Source organism: Microtus oregoni, unplaced genomic scaffold (genome assembly GCF_018167655.1).
Source record: "Microtus oregoni isolate MIOR12 unplaced genomic scaffold, Mior012 000040F_ref0000088, whole genome shotgun sequence".
NCBI lineage: Eukaryota > Metazoa > Chordata > Mammalia > Rodentia > Cricetidae > Microtus > Microtus oregoni.
In genome coordinates, this window is record NW_024543207.1 from 18175475 (window position 1) to 18200866 (window position 25392).

At 43.2% G+C, this 25392-nt stretch overlaps 1 protein-coding gene across 1 annotated transcript in view; it reads right to left on the reverse strand.

Annotated features, from left to right (window-relative positions):
* The window catches only part of Adcy2 (adenylate cyclase 2), a 333563-nt gene that overhangs the window by 281757 nt on the left and 26414 nt on the right, over window positions 1-25392 (reverse strand). The window lies entirely within an intron of this gene.

Genomic DNA, 25392 nt, shown 5'->3' on the forward strand with positions numbered 1-25392 from the left:
CATGAAAATCAGCTTCTTCTGTCTCCTCAAGTAAAGGGTGCCAGCGGGCAGATCTCAGCAATCAAAACTGGGACTCTGTGAGTAAACTATAACATGTATGTCACAAGCCACCATAGACGGCAGAAAAACCTTGGAGCAATTTCTGAATACTTCCTCTGAAAAACATAACAGTGGGTTGAAGTGAATATCAAAGACATAAATATAATCACTTGCTGGATGTCACAAGCTCAGCAGAGAACTTCATCTGCACACATTCTCTGCCTACTACATGGGTTAATGGGGGCTCATACTCTTCAGAAGAGGAACTGTCTCAGAGGGGTACCCTCCTGTCTTCTATGCTTTCTGGGTTTAGGCAATAGGTGTGCAGGTGCTAATATTTCCTTCATGCGATGCTAATGAGGACTGCCTGGGTACCTTCTTCCCCTCATTTCCAGGTCGCTCCAACTGCATGGAGGAACACTGTGATCAAGCAGCCTCTTCAGAGCAACTCCCTGAGCAACTTAGCTATTCTCATCCCATACATGTGCACACACACACGGCACTCACATATATACGCATAAAACACACACATACACATACATACATGCATTCAAATACATAACTCACAGACACACACATATACACTCACACACACATGTACACACAGGTACTCACAGACACAGACACATATATACACATAAACACACACACACACACATACATACACATAGGCACTCACATACCTACATATAAAAACACATGTTCACATACACACACTCATATACATATTCTCACAGACACACACAGACACACACACTCATATGCACCCTGTTATTTTGGGGGCCCTCAACCAGCTCCCAAATTATGATAGGGAGACTTATTATTTGTTATGAATGCTAGGCCTTAGCGTATGCTCGTATCTGGTTAGATTTTCATTTCTTTAACTAAAATTAACCTGTTTCTCATTATCTAACATTTTGCCTTGGGTTTTTTAACCTTTCTTTCATTCTGTATGTCCTGCTCCCTGTCTGTCTGGCTTGAAGCTATGGGTGCCTGGCTTCCAGCCCTGAGAGAGTCCCTCTCTTTCTCCCTCATTCTCTCCTCCTCCTCTCCTACTTATTCTCTCTGCCTGCCAGCCCCACCTATCTCTTGATTGCCTAGCGACTGACCATTCAGCTTCTTAGGAGACCAATCAGGGGCATTAGACCCACATACACACACACACATACTTAAATACACACCTATACACACACCATGTTAAGAGAAAGAGGACATTTTCTAAAATAATTTAGAATAGACACCTATCTTTGCCTCTATATCTATAAACACACATACACAGAATGTAATCAAGTTGTTCAACTGTCATTCTAACAACCATGCACAGCTTCCCTCTGAGAACCGCAGGTGTCTCCATTCCCAGGGAGCTTATTCCTAGCAATGCCTGAGCTATCCAGTACCCCAGCAGCTGGTGACATCCGTGAACTCGCTGGTACACAGGGAACATGAAAGCAAGGGTGGGTTCTCGGGGGAGGGAATGGAGCCTGTAGTCTGGGAAAGGTGACTTTCTAGAAGAGCAAAAGATGCAGCAGAACTGAACATTCAACTTGCAATAAAAAAAGATCCACTGTGGAGGACTTGGGGGAGTCGGACGTAGAGAGCCGGACACGCTGAACAACAGGACGTGAGATGGAGAAGAAAAAGTGAAAGACATTTAATCTTGGTGGAGAGACCCAAAATTCAATCTTTGTATAGTAGCTGGACACCCAGAGAGAAAGATCTGAAATTCTAGATGCAATTAGTTTGCAAGCTCAACATTCCTCAATTTCTTACACTCCACACCTCCCCCAATACCACCCACTCCTGTTATTTGGAGGTGGTTATTTTGACTTAGTTCTGTCAAATGTTAAAGCAGCAACTTTTATTTTTACTGTGTATTAAGTGACAGAGCTTATATTGCATTCCGACTCAGGCATGCCCGCCTGGAGCTAGCACAACTGATATTCCAGATCTCACACACTCTCCTGGGATTCAGTGACTTCAGATACCCATGATTTATTTATATCATGAGTTAGGAGAGGATAAGGGCCACGTGGGAAGAGTTTTCATCCTAAGTGATGCCGCTGGAAGTCAGTCAGTGGCACCTGGATAGGAGTTGGGCTGCTTTCTGGATCCAAGAGGCTTTTGTGTCAGACAACTGGAGGGACATGGCAGGGACCCGGGATGAGAGCCGTTGCATGGCACCCTTAGGGAAGACCAACAACCTACAAAAGATTTCATGATCCACAAGGAGAGCCCTGGAGGGGCAGGAGAAGCTGCACAGTAGCTCCACCCAGCCTCAGCTCTCAAACAGCATGCATTGTATTGAGGAAGACAGACAGCCGATGATACACATGTAGTTGATGCCTGAGAAGTAACAAGCATAGGCTGATTCAGGTCATCAAAAATCAGATGTTCCTCCCAGCCGCCCAGAACCGAAGTAATCACATGGAAGTCATATGGTTTAAATCATTGCTTGGCCCATTAGCTCCAGCTTCTTATTGGCTAACTATTACAATCAGACTCTATTTGAGCACTCAAAACACCTGGACTGGGTGATGGGATACAGCCAAAAAGCAGATGCACTAAAAATAAAAATATATAAGACTACCTTTAGCCTATGTGTGGTAGGTAGCTTATACATGAAAAATCTTGTGTTTAATTTGGTTATGTCCTTAAGAGCTTTCTCTCCCTTTCCCACCCCCCCCCCTTCACACAACGTGTGTGTGTGACATTCCAAAAATCTGTAAAGCTCAAACTCGGAAACAATTCTGGCCCAAATTTGTATAAAGATCAATATTCATACCAGCTCTCTATTCAAAATCTCACACACTCATCTTGGCAGTGTGTGAGACACACCCAAACGCAGGTGCTCAGAAGGAGACCGTAAGGGTCCTACCCTGAAATCCCCATGGTGGCTTTGCTCTGTTGCCATTGCCTTCCTCCAGCATTTGCTTTTCCTTGCAAGTCTGCCCTGCCCATGAAGGCACTGTCTTCATAGACTGTTTTCAGTCCTTCATGGGAATGCCGTCTCCCTGTCCTGTCAACCTCCATATTTTTTTCTGGGGTGTGAGCACAATGCAATGTCTTTTTCTTCACTTTCTATAGACACTCCTATGGGACACTATAGAATTAACAGTATGCCCACTCTTTCCTCGGGCTGACTCCTTTATCTGTCTCTCCGCACTCCCTGACAATCACCCAGGCAACAGAGGAAGAATGACATAAGAGCATCCCGTTACACTGTGTAGGTTTGGGAACTGGACTGACCAGTGTCTGAAACCCCAGGAAGAGGAAGCTTTCTGTTTGGGGAACATCACACATCTTTGGATGAGTTCCCTTGCTTAAAGACTTGAGAACACAGGAAAAACCCAGTCCAGGCACAGAGAAAGGAGCGAGCCAGAGCACTGACTTCATGGAGCACGGTTCTCTCTGCCATTTACACGAGGGCAGAAGGGGTGGTGAAGATATCACCCCTTGTGGGGAAACACCGGGAAAAACACAAGGACAGTGTCTTGGCTTTGATACCTCAGTTGAGCAGAGACACGCAACGGCAGGCAAGGAGCACAAATGCCATTGTGTTTTCAAATGCCAAGTATGTAATCAAATTTGTCTAATTTTTCTTTTAAAACACATTTTATTGATTCTAACAGAAACAAGAGTCAAGTTAAAAGAAAATAAATGACTTGGAATCTCTAGGCCATGAGCTCTCCAATCAGGTCTAAAATGTCTTCCAAGATATCCCCTTCCCAACTCGTGTGTGTAATCCATCCTCCCCTTCCACTTGAATTGTTTGATATGACAAGTCCTTTATTACATAGACCACCAGAGCGACCTCTCTCCAGGCATCTGCCGTGCCACTGAGAAGAACCACAGAAGCAAACGGAGGTACAGGAATGTCTGTACTCTAATCCAAACCACACATTTGATAAATAGAAAGGTTTGCTCAACCGTGAAATGTCACAGACACAACAGATGAGCATGTGATACAGAAAGAAGGGAGACGGTTGAGGGAGGCCTAAAGCTTTGGCGAGTGCTCCGTTAAAGACTTGATGCACACTGATCTCAGAACACCGAGGTGTGATTAATAATGTCTGCTGTCAGTTACTACCATCTCAAAGCTCCCCATCAATAAGATGTCAAATACTTGAATTCCCAGTAGCTCCACAACAATAAGCACTTTTGATGCAAGGAAAGGAAGTACTTCCTATACGACGGAAACACCGAATGATTTCCTGTCGCTTCAGTGAGTGTGAGTGGAGCAGCAAACACACCGAACGCCATCTCATCAGGAAATGAAAACTTGGCGGCTGACCTATTATTATCAACCAGTAGCTGAGAAACACAATTTGGGGACTGACATGTTTGTTACTCTCATCTGCCAGTATTTTAATAACATTTCCATTAATTAGCTGGAGAGATCGATGACTCTCTTCCAAGTGTTAATCAGCTGCCACTTTCAAATCACAAGGTCGGATAAGCTGAGGCACAGCATCGGGCTTCTGCTGTGGGCTATGAAAGCACACTTATCCTAATCGAATCCTCAATCTGCTTTCCGTAGACGGTTCTGTGCTGCTCCATCCGCTCCTCGGCTTGCTCTACTTAGAGGGGATCGCAAGAGCAGCGATGGTGTGCGCTCAAATCACACAGATGCCAGGAACCCAAAACCAGAAAGGAGACCAACAGATATAAAAAGAGGGTCCAAGTGAAAAGAAAGGGCCACAGGTTACATGCATGCAGAAAGGAGACTGGCACGGAAGTGTAGATAAAAGTGGGAGGTGAGGTCGGAAAAGAAGCCATTAAAACACACTTTGTCTAAAACAATGATATGATGATGTATAATACTTTGCAGGAAGTTACAGTTAAATCAAAATTTTAAAACTCTAAGTATTTTTTTTTAACTTTCAGGCTTCATTTCACAAACACCATGACACCCACAGAGACAGTACAGCTAGGTTTGTAGTTCCTTGCAGTTCCTTGGGATCTGGTGAGCCTCGAGGCTACATCTAAATTTCAGATGTGCCAGAGGTACACATGCCGATACAGTAAGTTTCAAGGCAGCTGTTGAAGGCAGCTGATGAAATAGAAGCTACAAGAAAGCAGAATGCTACACTCACTAATTCCTTCTGAACATCACTGACATGTTGGGGTGTGCACACATCCCACTAGGTTCTCCAGCTGCAAGAGCAAACGGAGCAACACGCTCCAAGGCAGGTTCTCTGGCCCCAGACCTCTGTCAGTCGCTAGGTGTGTTTCACATCATGGCAGAGGTTGTCTATCACTAATGCTGCCTGGAATGCCAGCACTTCATATTTTATCTTTAATTTAATTCCCCAAATAAGCACAGAGTAGCTATAGTCTATCCTATTTGGGCTAATGTAGAAATAAACACTAATCTCAACTACTCTCCAAATTCATACTCCTATGCTTAGAAAAAAAATAGCAGTATTGAATTGTTGTTACTGAAAAGGCTTCCCTGCTTGAAGATAAACTGTACTGGGAAAAACAAGTCTCATGCCATCTTTAAATGTGGGGTGTGGATTTGAGGCGATGGTCAACAGGAGACAGGAGAGACAGTGGCATGAGCATCTGCATAGCTGTGAAGTCATCTTCAGCTTGAAGGCTTCCCTGCTTCCTCAGATCTTGGCTGTACAAATTCCTGCTGCTCCATCCCCATCTGTATCCAGGGCACTCCTGTCCTACAGTGGCAGTGTTGGCTACATGGCTGGCTTTGACTTCCGAGGGGGAGAGGACATAGTGGAGCTCTGTCTGTCAAGTGCTTGAGTATCTGACTTGGTCCTTGCGTTGTGGTGACACTTAGTGAGAAGACACACGTCATTTCTAATCATGAAGTTCAGGGAGGGAAATCTAAACCTACCTGCAGCCTGGAGGGAGGCTTGGCTGAGACACACTAGTTCCCAGGACAGTCAGTGGGAAATAATCTCATCAAGCAAGCCACCTAGCATGATTTATTCTCCAGCATTACTACATCACATGCTGGTGGACACACTCTGGATGGCTGGTGTAGGAGGGCCTTCTCTTTAAGTGTTGCTCTCATTGCTTAATCAATAAAGAAACTGCTTGGCCTGATAGGGCAGAACTTAGGTTGACGGAGAAGACAGAACTAAATTCTGGGAGGAAGAAAAGAGAGTCAGAGAGACACCATGGAGCTGCCGGAGACAGACATGCCAACTCTTTCCCAGTAGGCCGCTGCCACGTGGTGATACAAATTAATAGAAATGGGTTAAATCAAGATGTGAGAGTTAGCTAAAAAATGGATAGAGATAATTTAATTAATACAATTTCCTTCTGTGTGATTATTTCGGGTATATGCTAGCTGGGTGGCTGGGACCAAAAGCAGACCCTCTCTCCTTCAACAGAAGTCATCTTGGCCCATCCCTAGGACAGCCATACTACAGTGGTCTCAACGAGCTCTGCCCTTCATGCAGTTGACCGTTCGGTCCCTGGTTGACGGTGCTGTTTAGGAAATTGATGGAAGGCTCTAGATGTGGAACCTTGCTTGAGAAAGTGTGTCGCTGGGGGTGGGCTTTGAGAAGGTATAGCTTCACTGACTTCCTGTGCCTTTCCCTGACTTCTGCTGTCAATGCCACACATGCCTTTCTGCCATGATGCACTGTATCCTTCTGAAATCATAGCCCAAATAAACTTTCCCCCTTGAGCTGCTTTTGGTCATGGTATCTTATCACAGCAACAGAATCATTGTGAGGAGTGGTGTTCCATCAGCCCTTCAGACACTTAGCTGGATAATCTGCTACATCTGAGGTCCTCCCTACAGGATGCTTCAAAGGCAGTTGCCATGACCCCTTCCCAAGTTCTGAACATGTTACTGTGTTCACACACCATCCAGTTTTCGGCAAATGTTTTTTATTCTGTGTTATTTCATCTCTGAGATTATCTGGCCACTGATAACAGTATTAGCCATATTATTTGTTATTAAACTCCTTGACAAGGTAAACTTTGCTTCATCCCTTCCTCTAGATCAACCATATTAGACAGAAAAAGCATTATAATATGCTTGCTGTAATTGCTTATAACCTGTGAAGTGGGGAACTGGAATCCACAACTTATCAAGAGAATCCCAGGATATGTCTCATATTCCTACATATATCTTGAAGAACAAATAAAAGGATACCTCTAGAAAGCATATGAATTATGCATTAGTTGAAATTATATGGGCATGGCTTGCAAAACCTTGCTTTAGTTTTATATTAGCTCAATATCTGAAGTACCACTAAATAACTGAACACTGCTTCCTTGTTGTATACTATTGTACAAAATTGTTCCTTGACATCATTACTAATTTAAAGTACAACATGAATAATTCAAAACGGCTACACTTATAAATGAGATAAAAGACTATATTAGTTTTTTGATCCAAAGCTCATTAATCAAAACAATATCATTTCCCATACCTCCTTACTCTCGTGTGAAGCACCAGGACTCTCAGAACGTTAGACATTGCAAAATCCCACGAGAGCTACCTAATCAGAGTCTAATCAGGGCTACTGCCATCGTGGCTTCAGCATCCCTGAGGAGCAGAATGGTAGGGTCACAAGCTGCAGTCCAGGCCTCAAGTGAGGAAACCGCTTGAAATAAAATCTGTGTTTCACTTGTTTCTGCTCGGATTGTTTTGAACGACATTACTAACTGAAAGCTGGGGGTTCATCTGACGTCAGCAAACATGGTCATTCTCCTGTCTTAGTGACTGTGCACAGTCTCAATTTCTTTTGTCCGCAATGATTTACTTCTCACCTTCACGGGAACTTGGCCCTCTTTCTGCTGCCTTTGATTCTGAACGAACCAGTGGACATTGGGCCAGAAATCCTCCACCCAGATGTCAGTAGTTTTGACTGCAGGGCCCTGATCTGGCAGACAGTTTATTCTCTTCCCATGTCTTCCCTTTGGGACTCGACTTTCCAAGTTCTATGGAAGAATCGGGGTCTTTCTTTTGTCTTGAAGCGTCACTGGCTTTGCATCTTCTAGAGAGATCCAAGGAACATGACAGAGAGAGGAGATGGGTGTTTCTGAGACCCTGAGAGTCCCTACCATTGTGCAGGAGGCTCCAGTATAACCTGGGGTCTCCTGCCAGAGAGACAAAACCTACACAGGAGTGACGCAGAAGGTACCACAGCTGAGGTTACTACATCCTTTTGTCCCCAGAGGGCAAGTAGCCATGACTGAATAAACAAGCCCAACTCAGACAACTAGAAAGAGGTATAAGTTTGTTTCCAACCAGAAAACTGTAAAGCGCTTGGCCATGTTATCACAGGAACCTATCAGCAGGTCTTCATGGGAAGCCTCATATGGAATTGATTTTACCAGCATGGAACATGGATGCAGGGTAACAGGGGCTTTCAAGTAGGAAAATTTATGGTTCTTAAACTGTTGTGGGCATCAGGACGACAGGCGAGCTGGCTAACACAGACGGCTTGGTCACCTAGAATGCAGCTGACTCTGGGATAGAGTCTAAGAGCCTACATTGCAAAAGTGTATTGACTCCCATACTGTTTATCAGTGTGAAGCCCAGCTGAGAATGACTGCTGTCTAGGACCAAGTGGTCAACAAAGGAAAGCAAATTAATCTTACTGAATTAAAAGGAACAAACACATCTCCTTTAAAAATTCAGTTTGACTAAAGAGTCCTATCGAGCCTCAGCAAAAGGCGATGGAATCACGTATCTTATGTTATGCTGTGCCGCATGAATATTAAAATGGAAAACAATGGATTATTACATCGAGGCTACAAACGCTTCATGAATTACCCCATGCAACAATTTATGGTTATATTTTAAACTCTAAAAAAATAGAAACCACATTAAATACTACAGCAGGAATAAGCAATATTTCCATAAACTATTAATATTTAAACTCTGAACATTACAGCAAGCAGAATATTTATTTATTTGAAGCTAACTGCAATAACATTTCAGAGAATATTCATGCTGTTTATGGGGTGTGCAATTCACAGAATATGCATATATCAATATGAGTGTCTTACTTCAGTAACTTAAACATATTCGCGTTAATTGAAGCTCTGAGTCTTTGGGCAGTAAGTCCTGATACCCTTCAGGCAATGAAACTACCCCTTCCATCTCCTTCAAACCATGCATTTACCAAACCATTAAAAAGCAAACACTCCATCCCAAAAGACAGCTTCTCAAGATAAATTCATATCGCTCAAATCAACAGGATAATCTATAAGTCTGAGAACTAACTTTTATTTGTAAAATAATACTATTCCGTCCAGTTTTCATTGCAAATTAATAATTAATACTCCAATCTAAAGCAACTTTAAATTTTATTATTGTTCTAAACTGCCAATATAACTGGCGAATAAGGTCACAGTGAGAAGTATGCTCACGCAGGCAGACTTCCCTGCCTGCGCAGACTGTAAATAGTTTATGTCACATCCTCCATTAAACACGAGCAAAGCAGGTAAAATTATAATGTTAAAGTTTACCCCTGGGCTGCAGTGAAGAGCGAGCGCTGCTCTCCCAGAATTCCTGGGTTCAGTGTCTCCACTCTCATGGCACTGGGCTCTCTCTTCAGACTTCTGCAGGCATCGGGCGCGCATGTAGCACACATACATATTTTACATTCATGCAGGCATTCACACAAACACATAAAAATTTGCCTGAAAATAAATCTTCTGTAATAAGTTTATTAACTAGATTTAAGAAAATATCAAATAATGCACATCCTAATTATCTAATAGCATATAATACATATGTGAATAAAATAATACTTGAAGGTAGTTTATATAAGTTATATAGGTTTTCAAATCACATAGTATATGAGTTTACGGCTTGGTTTGTTAATTGTATGAGTAGCTGCACAGGGTCAACCCTATGTAAGGCATGACACCGCATCTACGGGGCTGGTTCTTCACATGTCCCCTGTTTCAGCGCATTTCACCAATTACATCGCAAGTTTTAGTGGAACCATATGTGGTCATGGCTTTTCTAGATATTACACATGAGGGATACTCTGGCAGTACCACCAGGAGCATGCTGTAAGCAGGAGTGTAAAACCTCAGCTAGTCTTACTTTCCCATTGTTATTTTTAAACAAACACGGTCCGATTACATAGCACACGCAAGCCAAAAATCAGAACGGTAACATCAGAACCAGGATCAGTTTCTGGAACACAAAAGGACAGACTCCTGAGTCACAGGCAGGGTATGGTATCTTAAAGCCTCCTGCATGAAACTTTTGAATCAGGAATTTCACTTTCTGTTTCTAATATTAAGATGCAAGTGTTTAAAAACAACAAAATGGTATCCTGGGAAAGGTTATTTATCAGGACATGACCACAGTAACTAGAAGAGTTGGAATTGATTCCAACACTGAGTGTCAGTTTAGCAGATTCGGTGCCCCTGAGCCACGGTCAGAGCACGCCAGTGAACAGACGGAGCAGTAGCCTTGGTTCAGGTGAGTGATTAACAGCCCGGAACCATCCAGACCATGGCCGTGCCAGCTCTACAGGTTAGAGTCACGTGTGACAGTTTTTTCTACTTAGGTTATCATCCTTACATTTTGTGTGTGTGTTTTATTAGTCAGATGTTGTTATTAATTTTATTTTGTAATCATCTCTTTCATTTTTGAGATTGTCATGTAATTGCAATATTTCCCCTGCCCTTTCCTCCCTCCATATCCTCCTATAAAGCACCCTTTTCTCCTGTTTAAACTCATGGTCTACTTTCCATTAATTGCTGTTATATGCATGTATGTATATGAATATGCACATATACTCCTAAATAAAACCTGATCGGTTAGTAAGATGTCATGTGTATGTCTGAACACTGTTTTGAAAGGTCTTCTGAGTGAACATCTCTCAATACTGTCTCTGTCCAACTGTGTGATAATAAAAAATTACCAATGCTTAGAAGTGGGAAATAGGGACCTACAGGGAGAGTCAGCAAGGCAGGATTCAAGGGGGAATATTCACACTTCAAGTTTGGAAATTTTTGAAGATGGATTAAGTGAAGATTGAGCTATTTGAAGACTGTTTTCTCCCCTGGAAACTGGAGTGTGAATGCTCTCCCAAGCCGATGACTTCCAGAGAGAAAGCCCCTACCTCTTCCGCGAGCTCCCGTGTCATTTATTCCACACCTCAAAGAGGAAATTGGGATCCATTTTGTTTTCACTGTTTTGTTGTCAGTTCAAGGGCACAGCCTGAGTGTAATTCAGCAGTGAGCCCCCTCTTGCTTTGGGGTATCCCACACCACAGGAGCCCACAGAGGAGAGGCAGCAAATGCCCACCTTCAGTTGCCTAAGCATTAACTTGGGCACAGAATACACAGAAGAGTCATTAAAAAGGATTCCCCGTATGCAGAAGGACAGACTCCTGAGTCACAGGCAGGGGATGGTATCTTAAATACCACACATCTAACCATAGTCATTGGGCGTCCCACAGGCCTGCTTCTCAATCAGAACCACTATTGTTGCAGGGAGTCCACAGGCAAGGAAACAGGAATAAACTTCTTCCTAAGCGCCCAAGGAAATGACCTCCTCTTAAAAACTAACAAAGTCCACGGAGTGCAGCAAACACTGTGTACCCAGGCTGCACACACATACAGAGCACACCCATAATAAGGCCCATCGACAGACCTGGATGGCCACTCTGTCTTACCTACATAACGGCTTGCAGGCCAAAAGTCTTTCTTTTTATGCAGGAGCCTCTTACAATAGCCAGGAATTAAAAATAAAAGTATTGAAATAATGTATTGTACAAAAGAAGTAACATTTAAAGTGGAGCCTCCAAGTCTGACAGTAGACAAGCTGTAACTCAGGGTAAAAAGTATCCAGAAGCAAATCCATGTTCTTAAAACATTAGAGACTGCCACAAACAACTCAGGTCCTTACATCACCCACCACAGTCCTAGATCTATAAGACAGTTTCCCCCAAATGTCAAAGAGCACTTAACAAAACTACACAATGCTTTTTTTTTAAAAAAAAAAAAACAACAACAAACAAACAAAAGTGGTAAGAGAGGAAATGCAGTGCGTGCTCAGTGCAGATAAACGAATTAGGTAAACAGAAAGTTTGGTTCAAATGCCTTAACCTTGAAACACTAGTGAAAGTTCTCCCAGAGAAATGGCCCAGACACCAGCCACCACCACTGTCCTTAAGGGTAACGACCCAGTGATGAGGGAAGAGAGGCACGGGAACCAAGGGAAACATGGCAGAAGCCATTCTGAAAATTTAGATGTGCATTTGAAACAATTACAAACTGTAAGAAATGTAGTGGAAGGTGAGGACATAAAAGAAACGCGAAGTCAATGAACACGTAGAAAAGCTTAAGAACAGGACCTGGGGAGGGCTCTGCAGCGAAGAGCCCTTGCTGTTCTCACAGAGGACACTGGCTGGGGTCCCAACACCCACATGAGGCCTCACAACCACCTGTGATTCCAATCCCAGAGCCTCATTCTTATCGTCCAGGTCACCAGACAGACAGGTGGTGCATAGACACACATGTAGACCACACACTCATACAAACAGATCTAAAAACCAGAAAATTAAAATTAATTCTTTAAAGCATGAAAACATAAACTACATAGTGGGGAGCACATGCTACTCATAACAAAGCAACAAACAGAATAAATGCAGTAATGACTCACATAAGCACATGAAACAAACCAGCGTGAGTAAGAGGAACAGACATGAAGGAGGGGTGCCCTCCACAGAAGTTATAATTTCCATATAACTCAAATAAGACATCTGCATATCTTTTCTAATTCTAGAAAAGAATTACAATAATGTGTTTAATATGAAATGACTGTTCAGTATTTAAATAAACTACAAAACCTCTCCAAAGAACAGACTCACGCTCTGATTGGAGGTCTTTCATGGAAAAGAGGGACAACCTTGCTGAAACCCACATTGGAGCAGCCGGGCAGCTACAGGGTGAAGGGAGAAGTGGATCCACACGCTACGCATTCCACTGGGTCAACTCCACGCGGGTCAAGAATCTACGTGTTAGCATAAGCTCACGAATGTGCACTCCTTCATGTTTCACGGGCAGAGTGTATATGTGTGTGTGTGGGGGGGGGGGTCCTAAATAGGACCTCTCAAAATCAGAAGAGGGATTAGTTTAATTTTCATTTGGAAATTTTATATGCAACACATCCTGAGAAAATGCAACAGGCAAAAAGGACAGAGGAGAAACTCTTCACAACTTCATCAGAGGCGAACGACAGATGTCTCAAGAGAGCAATAGACTCCTGAAACCGAAGACAGCAAAACTCCGAGTCACAGAGAAAGACAGATTAAAGTGTGCTCTGAACATAGGAACCACTGACCAAGGTCACTCGTGACATAAATGACAGACTTCTGTGAAAGCAAACGGTTTTGGAGCTTTGGGGACAATCTAAGGCCGTGATAGTTACACAAGGTTGTGAGGCAGCTCTGTGTGACAAAGGTGTAGCAATCAGAATTCTTTGATAAAAACCAAGCCAGGAGCCAGGTGGTGGTGGCGCACGCCTTTAATCTCAGCACTTGGGAGGCAGAGGCAGGCGGATCTCTGTGAGTTCGAGACCAGTCTGGTCTACAAGAGCTAGTTCCAGGACAGGCTCCAAAACCACAGAGAAACCCTGTCTCGAAAAACCAAAAAAAAAAAAAAAAAAAAGGGAAATTGAACATGAGAAACAGATGTTTAAGGAAGTGACCTGGGCTCTGCAGAACTAGAATTCATGGGGAAAGCTGGAAGCAGAGGGAGCTGATGCTGGATGCTTGAGGCTGAAGATCTCTGCCTTCGGGAAGCTCTGGGTTTGCATTAATGGCCTCCAGCTGAGTGGATTCAGCCCCAAATGTCAAGGGTCATTTTCTTGAAAGCAATTAACTATACACGTTTAACCGCATCTATAAAAATACCTTTAGGAGGCGCACGCCTTTAATCCCAGCACTCGGGAGGCGGAGGCAGGCGGATCTCTGTGAGTTCGAGGCCAGCCTGGTCTACAAGAGCTAGTTCCAGGACAGGAACCAAAAGCTACAGAGAAACCCTGTCTCGAAAAAATCCAAAAAAAAAAAAAAATACCTTTAGGACAGGATTCCAGCTGGTGCCGAGTGGAATCACGGGTGCCCTGGCTTAGGCAGGTGACATAAAACAAGCCACTCTGGGTGCAGGGTGGTGCTGGGAGAACTGGATGACGGACAGGTGAGACTCATAACCCCACTCAGTCTTCCTCTGGGCGCCTGAGAAGCTGTCACGTGACATGAGTGAGACAGATGTGAGCTGGCTGCTGGGACACGAGAAACAACTGTGGCGCTGAAGAAGTGACTCAGCAGTTAAAAGCACTGACTGTTCTTCCAGAGGACACAGGTTCAATTCCCAGGGTGGCTCACAGCCATCTGTCACTCAGTGCCAGGGGAGCCAATGCCCTCGTCTAGCCTCCTTGAGCACCAGACAAGCACATGGTTCAGACACGCATACAGGCAAATCACCCAGACACATAAAATAAGTAAATATTTTGAAATAACTTTAAACAAGAAGAAACGTGTAGCTGCTATGGAAACATCTGCTCAGAACAACATTAGCGTAACTGCACCCTCTCTGTGGCTGGTATCACAGACTGGGAGATGATGCCAAGTGCCTCTTATTACACGTGCCTTCTCGTCTAATGCCACTGTTTGAAGCGTTGATTATTAAGTTCTGGAAGGTGATGCCAGCTTTCAGTCAACCACAGGGGCAACACTGATTTCGAAAACTGGAGACTACTACTCCAGTTTCCAAATGAAGGGGTTCCCCTGATAGCTACTTTACCAGTTTAGACATTCGTCACCAACTTCAGAGGACGGGTGAGGAGACACATCCATTAACCTATGAATCAACTCATTATCTTCCTTAAAACATTTAGGGTCATCAATGATTCATGCAGGAACACTCAACTAAGCCCCTCCTCAGGAAGGCAGGGATTAGATCCTAAGGACTCCCTACCCTAGGAAGCTTGGCTACTAACAAGCAGGTGGTAACCCCCTGGAGGTGTGCATGCATTCCTGAGCTCTCTAATACCAGCTGGCCAGTCACGGCTAGACACCCCACCTGCCTCTAAACCCTGCAATTCCTTTCTAGTCAAGATTGAGTCTCTTGGCTGTTTGATTCTAAGACATTCAAATTTCATCGTCTAAGAAAATTGTATTCAAAAATGCTTTTCACTTGTCTTATCAACCTCAACTCTGGCCAAGGTCACATGCACAGAGGCCAAAGTGGAAAACCATGTTCAACCCCTAGTGGCTCCATGGTGACCCTAGTGGTGACCCAGGCTGACTTCTGAAACTTCAGCCCCTCATCTACAATGCAGAGACAGCAGCATCTTCTACCTTTGGTTGAAGTCAAACACCAGTTGAGTTTTTGCTCCTGGCTCCCTTAACTCTGAGTATGTATATGCCTCATGTGTTCATGGGTTGAGAACAAACTGGCTTTTATGTCTTAGCTGATATGTTCAGATTAGTATTGTGTTTTTTCATACGTTCATTTTTTAAAATTCAGATAAACAGCTATAGCTTGTTTGATTTTTCTCCCTAACAGATTCCTCACAATGTGAGGTCATTGGAATATTTGACCATTGTTGACAGAGCCATTGCTCTATCTTCTTAATGTCCGTGAACTTTCAACATGATATTATTCTGGTTACCATGCAAGGCCCATTGAATCAGAATGCTATCTCCCTGAGACCATTGCTCCATGGAGCTAGTTTGGAAGAACAGGGCCCAAGCTGTCACAGCGGAAAGAAAATCAGACAATTCATTCTTAGGCATGTATGCTTTAGCTCTGAAAACCCAAATGAAAAGATTTTTTTTTTCCTAAGTAACTCAGAAAAAAAATACTTGAAAAGCTTCTGTAATTAAACATTTCAGGGCATAATCATTAAAGCGGAGCCCAAAGTGCCTTTTCTCAGTGAATCATCTATCTCCCTGTGAAAGGAAATCAAGGACAACCTTTCCTAAATGATTTTAGTGCCATCTCCGAGTGGGGCTCGTTTCTAAGTAAATGAAAAAGCAATGCATGACGGAGCTTCCTCTTGCCTCAGGAGACGTAAATTCCCTATCATTTCTAATTTAGCAGCAGGCCTCAGTAGCCAACAAACCTCAGCCTCTGCAATGTCTGACATCTGTCCTCAACTCGCCATTGTTAAATTCTTTCCTCAATGCTGCAATCCCTGTATTTAGCTACGGTTCCTCTTACTTCTCCAACCATTCCTAGGATGCTATCATCATCTACTGTTGCTCCATCCACCTCCCTCCCCATTTCATTGCATGGCTCTGAGCACACAAAGCTCCAGTTTTATACCAAATGAGGGATGCACTGGGGGATGGAATGATGGATTGATTGACTGTTTGCGATGTTACAGATGGAACTCAGAGCCTTGCGCATGGCAGGCAAGCACTCCTCCACAAGGCTCAATGCCTGTGTTGATCAAAGAGCCTTATTTCTTGCACTCTGAGATCCTAGATTCTCAAACCTGGACCTGGTACCTCCCTCCCTTCCTACTCACTTGTCTCCTGTTGTCCTAAAGCTCTACACTCAAGGTCCAAGGGCAGTCCTTCTTCTTCTTTGCCCTGATATAGGGCCTTATAGGTTCTTGCACAGTGGCAATGTCTCCTAAAATCAAACTGACATTTCTATACAGTGTGGGCTCTGGAGATCCCTAGTGATACCTTCCTGCAAGTCATTGATAGACATTCTGTTTGTGGGAACTCAAAAAGTAATTAGTCTTTTAAGAGAGACTATTGGATATTTTGGATATTTATTTTGAGGTTTCAAATACACATGGATTCTTGTTTGTATGTGTATGCATTTGTGTTTAAGTGAACTTCTTAACTGACACCTACCCTGGTTTGCAGGATATTCAAAGAGGCCCTCACATGTGACGTTCTCCCCCATAACCACGATGTCTTCATCATTCTACTTTCCCTTTGAGGTCAGGCCAGCTACAGAGAAAGATGTTCACAACAGTTCTGTCATTGGCTCCTGTTTTAACCTTTTTTTGATAATTTTATATGTAAGTACTGTATTTTTATTATTACCACTTTAGCTCATCCCTTTGCAACTCATCCTTTGCCCCCGCCCTGCATCGCAATGTCATGACCTCCTCTTGTGACTCTAGTTAGTGTTGGTCATAGTATTTGTATTTATACATGACTACATGGGATTGACAGCCTATCACTGGGTCAGCCCTGGAGAAATGGGATTGGGCAGCCTATCATTGGGTCAGCCCTGGAGAAGATTTGAGCTTGAACACAGAACAGCAAATGACAAATGCATCACCACATAGCAGGAGAATACAAAGAATACAACACTGGACAGAACACAAAGAAGACCCTTGAGAGTTTCATGAGAGCTGAACGGTGCCCTTTCAAGGATCGGTGGGAATGGGAATCTCAAGGGACTGACAACTTGTAACACTCTGAACCTGCCTGTGAAAAACACCAAGAACTGATTTGTAGAGTTATCAAAAACTTTCAGGACAGAAAATTTACAAATATGGAATGTGCAGCTATATCAAAGCTCCACTCCATTCAAAACTGAGGGAAGGTTGTTGGCTTTTCAAAGGGCTTCTGAGGTTTACCAGTGGCCTATGTCTCCACAAGTGCATTGGCTAACCCACCAGGGAAACAAAGGGCTCCGCACTCTGGGGACTTTGCTCATGTCTAGGGGTCACAAATGCCCACATCCACTGTCAAGGTATGCTGAAACATGAGAGAAGCCTGAGCCACGTCTGCCCCTGTGACTGCTACTGAAAATAGAGTTGGCTTGGATCAGAATGAAACCTTAGCTGTTGTCGGTCACCAGCACTTGGGCATCCACTCCTAAGGACATGAATTTTAATCATGTTTTCTCATTAAGAAGTTTTACTGTTGAGGAAAATATATCCATGTGATTAACAGGTTTTATACAATAGGAGTTTTTCTGGTGCTTTGAAATGAGCATCTTCTGCTCTGAACTGTGTCTGCTAGCTGCTGACTCTAGATCCCGGCTAGCTTAAATCACTGTCATATGACCTAAGGGGACAACAGTCCCTACACTGGCAACTGTATTAAATCATGAGTGCACAGTGTCTCGGAGAGAAGATGTCAGATAAAACCAAGGCCTGGTTTGGCCCAGGCAGTAGAAACTGCTAGCATTCTGGAAACACCGATCCTCCTTGCTGGGCACCACTCTGCATAAGAATGAAAGTCGGTTCCCAGGGGTGGGAGGTGGTGATAAAAAGGTGCCTGAGAACCTACCAGAAAAACAACACAAGCCTATCACCCAGTGTGACCAGTCAATAACAGCAGGTTGACAAAAGACAGAGAAGGACCAAATCTACAAACTGTAATCTATAATTAAAGTCCCATCTCAGGTCAACCCTACAGAAAAACAGCAGTGCTGGGTACTCAGATTTCAGAGAACTCCTAAATGTTGAGTGGCTTTTTTCAAAATCCCTTGCTTACTTTGTGGGGGAAAAGGAACTCTGTTCATGTCTAATCATTATTAACATGCAAGTTTGCTGTTAAGCCATGCTGAGGACCGAGGCCCCTGGATCATATAAAGCCAGACCCCTGTCTGGCTCAAGCGTTAACACAGTACCAAAGGAAGGTATTTTGGTTAGCAGACAGGAGCCTTCTCTTAGCAGCAGTTAATCACAAATTAGCATTCTGGAGAAAAGTGCACCGAATCCCCACAGTCAGCTCCTCCACACACAGCTACAAAAGCCTTCTGGACCCACGCAGCCCTCCCACAGGACAGGCGCCCGGAAAATCTTGGCTGACAGGACTGGCTCTTTATAACCGCGATGTGGGAGACGCTACTTTTTAAGACCAAACTTCTACTTTGCGGGGGGAGGGTCCTGGTCCACTCTTCAGAGCCCACAAGCAGACAGACCCAAGCTCACAGATGCCGTCGCGCAAAGTGGCAGATGGGTCATAAAGGTTTGCTCCTGTGTCCAGTTTGGAAGGCAAGCCTGAGACCGTGTTCACACCCCAAAGCCTTGGACATCCATGTGAGCCCCAGGAAGCAGGTGGTTTGAATTCTTGATAAAGGAGGGAGTATTCATTGCTATACAAAGGCTCTGCTTGAGATTCTCCAAAGATGTGGATCCAGAGTCTGACCGAATCCCTCATGTGTCTACGCGGGTCCAGGATGGCCTCCGGCTAATGTGTCTTTACCTTCATACCCGAGCTTTACTTATTTCACTGACCCTTCTACACCAACCCTGGGTTTCCTTCTGTGACAGGCAACATGGGCACAAGCAACTCTTCCATGCTGCCCTGTGTGCCCACGCAGATTTAAGTAAAGAAGCAAAGTAGACTGAATTAATTTTATATGCTTTAATAGTTTATAATTATTTCTTTTATTTATAAACTATTTTTTCGTTCTATTCTTAACATTTTATGAGAACATTAATGAACTGTGTTTTTCATGTAGATTTTAATCCACCTAGATCTTATATCTGTATCTTTAGTGAGTATGTATATGCATTTTACAAAAGATACTTTTTACTCAGTTTTTATAAATTACATTCTGAAGTTGTGCTTCTGTATACTGAACAGAACACACCATCCCCACGGTACTTGCACCGAAAATGGTTCATTCCAAGCTCCCCAGTTTGGTTCCCATGCCCTAATTATCTCTATCAGCACCAATACTGTACTATCTACTCTTATCACTTTATCTTCATTAAAATAATTTCCCTCTTTGTTTCCCTTCACCTGAAAACTGGGCTTCCTGTCGCCAACAGCAGAGGTTATCTCACTACTACACAGCTTTGAAAGGATGTATTCTGTGCTCCCTGGAAAACCTCATTGTTGAGTTATATCTCCAGTCGGGAGGTCAAAGAGTTCAATAAAGGAAGTTTTGTGTTCCGGGAACATTAAAGAAAATACCTACACATTGTGAATGTGTACCATGTGCACAATTGTTGAAAGCCATCATAAAAGATACTAGACAGCGACTGACTTTAAAAGACTGGGCAGCTGATTTTCCAAACTTTTAAAATTTTATTGGCTATTAAATCTTCGCTCACAGAATCATCTTCTCTGTAGATCATAAAACAGAAGGAAACATCGCCACTCTATGAGCTTCCCTGTGACTCTGTTCTCCTCTCGATTTTAATAGTTGACTTCTCCCGGGTTCTTTTTAAATGCCTTCAACACCAACAGCAGCAGAGAAGCATCCTCACACTTCCTTTGAGATGTTGAGTATCTTCAGCACTAATATTTAAGTCTATGGTACTCTGTGTTAACGTTAACACACTGTGAGTTAGTGGCAAAGGTTTATCTTAGTGCAAGGCTCTACAGTTGTTTTCAGTAGCTGTTTCTGTAAAGTTTATGCTTTCTCCATCGAATTTTCTTGGAATACTGTCAAAGTGTATTGAGCATGTATGCAGGGGGACTATTTTTAGACAGTCTACTGTGTTCCACTGCCCTAAATGTCTGCTTATATAAACACTTCATTATCCTGATTATTGCTGACTAACAGAAAATTTTCCATATCTAATAGGGTATGACCTCTATATTCTATTTCTTCTGCTACTTCCCTCCCTTCTCAACAAACTCAGTGTTGTTCATTTACACACACACACACACACACACACACACACTCAGGGGCCTGGTTTTTTTTAACACTATGCAAACAGAGTTGTTGAGATCTTGACTGGGATTATGCTGAATCTATAGGGGTTTAGAAAGTGTTAGATTCTTGAACACAATTCATCTCTCCAATCCTTTGCTGAGAGAGGGAGAACTGGGAATCATCACCCTAAATAAATGGACAGAGGAAGAATACAAAATGGACTCAGCAAGGCATGTGTGTGAGAAATAAAGAAAGAGAGGGAAAGGGAAAGTCAGGCATTTGAAAGGGAGCGGAAGTGAAGAAGACCATCCTATTTGGTCCCTGATGGCAGGGTCTCATTCAGAAGTTCACAGCTAAGCAGGACCCTACAGTTTGTAATGGCTTTTATCAGTTAAAGGAAGCTCTTATTCCAGATCCCTAGGGGACCTGTAATTTACCATAAACAAGTGTTGAATTTTGTCAAGTAACTCTTTTTTTTTTTTTTTTTTTTTTAATGACAGGGTTTCTCTGTGGCTTTGGATCCTGCCCTGGCACTAGCTCTTGTAGACCAGGCTGGCCTCGAACTCACAGAGATCCTCCTGCCTCTGCCTCCAGAGTGCTGGGATTAAAGGCGTGCGCCACCACCGCCTTGTTGTCAAGTAACTCTTTAGTGTCTGATGAAAGGCTGATGTAGCAACTCTACTGAAATGATGATTAATGTGCCAGATCTCAGAAACAAATCTTTCAGTATTAAACCAACTTTATATACTTATGATAAATCATTTATATATTATCATATATTTTTATGTCTTTTGCATATATACCAATATTGTCCTTTCTGTCTTTATACACATGCACATAATATGAGTATTAAAACTGGATAAATTCATAGTTTAGTTTTTTATTTATATTCATGAAAACTACAGGGCTTATTTTCTTTTTATAAAATGTCCTTGGTTAAGACATGAGAATAACAATGATTTCATGACATGATGGAGGAAATATCTTTTCTATTTTGTGTAATTTTTAATACTGTGATTATTACTTTCTTAAATATTTGTATAACTTACCAGAAAAATCATTAGTTTTGGAGATTTTTTTTAAAATAAAATATCTTAAATTTTTAATCAAATGATTTTTATTCTTTTTTCCAAGTTATTTCTAAATACATAGATCTATTATAATTTGATTGCAAGAAATATATCCTTTTTGGTTGGGGTTGTATAATTCATTGGGTAAAGTTGTACAAATTAATTTTCTGTTACTATAAAAATATTTGAAATAATCAACTTAAACAAAATAAAGATTTATTTGGGATTGTAGTTTTGAAGGTTTTAGCACATAGGTAGTTGGTCTTGTTACTTTTAAGTACATCATGTCTAGACAGTATGGTTGATGAAGCTACTCAACACATAGCAGCCAGAAAGAAAAATAAAGAGACAAGGACTGGGGTGCCAAGATCTCCTTTGAAAATATGTTCCCTAATTAGCTAAATTCACCACACTGGGCTTCATCTACTAAAGATTCTATCAACCAATAGAACCGATGGCTGGGGATCACATGAACACGTGGGCCTTCGGGACATTCACATTCTAAACTCAAATAGTTGCTCACGGTAGGGTCTTCTTATCCGTTCAAAGACTACCGAATTTATAAATAACCCTTCTCATATTCCCAGTGCTGATAAACTGCCCCCATCCTTGTTCCTGATCAATTGGCTGGAGTTGGATTGACTGTTCTGGTCTTCTCAAAGAATCAGATTTGACTTTCACTATGATTTTTCTGTATAAAATTTCAGTGTTTACATTTCTTTTTTCCTGATAGTTCACACGCCACTTTCTAGCTTCTGAAGATGGAACCTGACCCTACTGGCTCGAGCCCTTTCTTCCTTCTGGATAAGCCACAGCTCTGACACTCCCTCCGAGTACTGCACGTGTTTTCATTTTATTGAGCCCAATATTCATTCTAATGTCTCTCGTAATTATTTCTTGGACTCATAGGCTATTTAGAAGTAGGTTGCTATTTTCCAATTACTTATTGATTTTCCGCGTTTCTCATGTATTGTATGACGGTAATCATTTTTAATTTAGTAAACTACGGCAGCTCAGAATATGTTCTTTCTTGGAAATTCCAAATGCGTTTGAGAAAGTCGATATGTTGCATTGTTGGTAGGAATATTTTAGAAATCAGCTTGACCAACTTGTTCCATAGTGCTATTCAAACAGCTTATATTCTTATGTTTTTTTTTTCTTGTTTGTCCATCAGCTATTAAAATAAAAGTGACAAAATCTCTGAATGGAATTATGGATGTAGAAAGCATGTATTCTGAATCTCTCTTCACTGGGTAGAGTTTCAAGCCCTTTGGTCCCTGTGATAAGATGATTCCCTGCCCCGAGGCAATGTCCCTGTTAGGTTCTCCAGTTGAGTGAGGGCTTTGCTACACTCTGCCCCTCCCGCTTCCTTCTCTGACCTTAGTGAGTCCAGCATCACTTGCTCCTTAGAGGTCTGCAGAAGAACAGTGGTACCCTCAAGTTCAGGAGCAATTCCTATTCTTCTTCCCTCCCCTCTCCCCTTTCCTAGCCCCTGAGTGCTCTACCCTTTCAGATTCCGATCTCCTTCTGTTCCTCAGCACATTGCTGGGGTCTGTTTACATCCCCCTCTCTGGTTGCACCTAGACCCATCATCTCTTTCCCCTCTGCTGCAGGTGTGTTTCCTGCAGTATATTTCCAACTATCTTAAAATTATTGCTTCATTCATTTTGTCCCATTTTAGTTGCTTGAGGTGGGAAAGTAACTTGGGCTTCTGTTACCTCATCCAGCTTCAGTGCACACATCTCTAGCGCAGCCTATATCAGAATGAAATGATTGCATGTATTCAAAATACTTGTTCATCTTAACTTTAAATTTATTAGATAATAAAGGTGCTAAAAGCAACATCCTGTAGAATAAATTTAACATAATCTGCACCGGGGCATAGAATGTCGTATATTAATGGACCCTCGGGCACCAAACCTCCTCTGTAAAATAACAGCTCAATTTAAGCAAGCAAACAAAAACAGTCAGAAATCATGTGTAGCAAAACCAAGACTTTTATTAGGCCCATCAGTCTGCTCTCAGCCTAAGTCAGCACCCAGCCCATTTTCTTCTAGCAGAAGCAGCGGCCCTCAAAGGCTGTGCTCGCCTATTTCTCTCTGTCATTCCCTTTCCCCAGGATTCAGGTGGCTGGAAGAACCTTCCTAATAACAGGAACTTCTTCTCTTCCTGAAGAAAATCCAGGGGCCAAAAACAAATGGTCTTTGGGGGCTCTTAGTCTTTGAGAGGCAGCATCTGCCACACCGTCCCTTACCCTCCCCTCAGCATCACAGCAGACACAGGTGGACAGATCCCCAGAGTCAGCGAGGCCTGTGCTACCCCCGAGACCGGTTTAAAGGGTCCGCTTTGATGTAACTGCTTTACTATCGTGGTATGAAAATGTTCACCAAAATCTGCAGCAGGAGACCCACAACGGGACTTTTCTGGGGCCCACATAAGAGATTCTGGACACAGTCAATGTCTAGAGTTCAGTTTTCAGTCTGATGAGCCTTTGAACATTTCCACATATAAAAGCAAAGAAACACAACTTCTATAAACTGTATCTTACCAGATCCCTCTGAGGCGCACGCAGCGGGTCAAAGGATGGCCCACTCCCTTCAAAAAGCCGCTCTGGAGCCCTAGCCTTGGGCCTCAGGCTATGGCCTTATTTGGAATAGGGTCATCATAGCCATTCCTAGTTAGGATAAGGGCACGTGTGACTGAACTAGTGTGACCAATGTGCCAGAAGGAGATTGTCACATGACAACAGAGACACACAGGGAAAGGCTGCCTGGCCTGATTCAGCTGCAAGCTAAAGGTGACAATGACAACGGCAAAGTGCAAAAGGCCAGGGAGAGACAGAGCAGCAGCATGGCTCTGTGCCCTGCGCAGGTGTCTGACCACCACCTCCGGAACTGCCGTCTCTCAGGCAGCACTACGGTCCTATGCTGCCACTGTTATAAAAAGGCATGAGAACTGAGGGCCCTAACCAGTCTCTACTGGGGAAACACGACTAATTCTACTCCCGGAGGGCTTCCTGTCATTGTCCCAAGGGTGACCTTCAGGGAGGTTAAGAGGATGGCTGCCAGTGCTGGCAGCTTCCAGGCTTCATCAGGGAAATCCCAGCGTGCCCCAAGGGTTTAGAGAAACTGCGGATTCTCAAGATGGTAAGGCTGGGATGAACCACCCCAGGCTGCTACCGTCTGAGTGTGCCCCTCTATGCTCTGCTACCGTCTGAGTGTGCCCCTCTATGTCTGCTACCGTCTGAGTGTGCCCCTCTATGCTCTGCTACCGTCTGAGTGTGCCCCTCTAGGCTCTGCTACCGTCTGAGTGTGCCCCTCTATGCCTCATGCTGCAGGTGCATCAGTACTGACAGGTGGGGCCTACAGTGGGTGACTGACTCTAACTGGGGGCTTACACTTTGGTAAGAGGATTCAGAGTTGCCAGGGCTATCCATCCACCATGCTTTTTCCTTTAGACTCAACATCTACGCCCCTTTCCAGTCCGCTTGCCACCATGTGAATATGCCATAAGAAGGCATGGTATCAGAGATAGGGAGCACCGACCACCAGAAAAGTAACTGGTTGGCACAATGATCTTGGATTCCTCCTTCTCCAGGAGAGGGGGAGGGCGGCATTTGACTTTTTGAAGCCCATCCTCTTTGGAGGGTTATCTTGTCCAGCCTAGATACAGGAGGGAGGGCCTTAGTCCTGTCTCAAAGCAATGTGCCAGACTTTGTTGACTCCCTGTGGGAAGC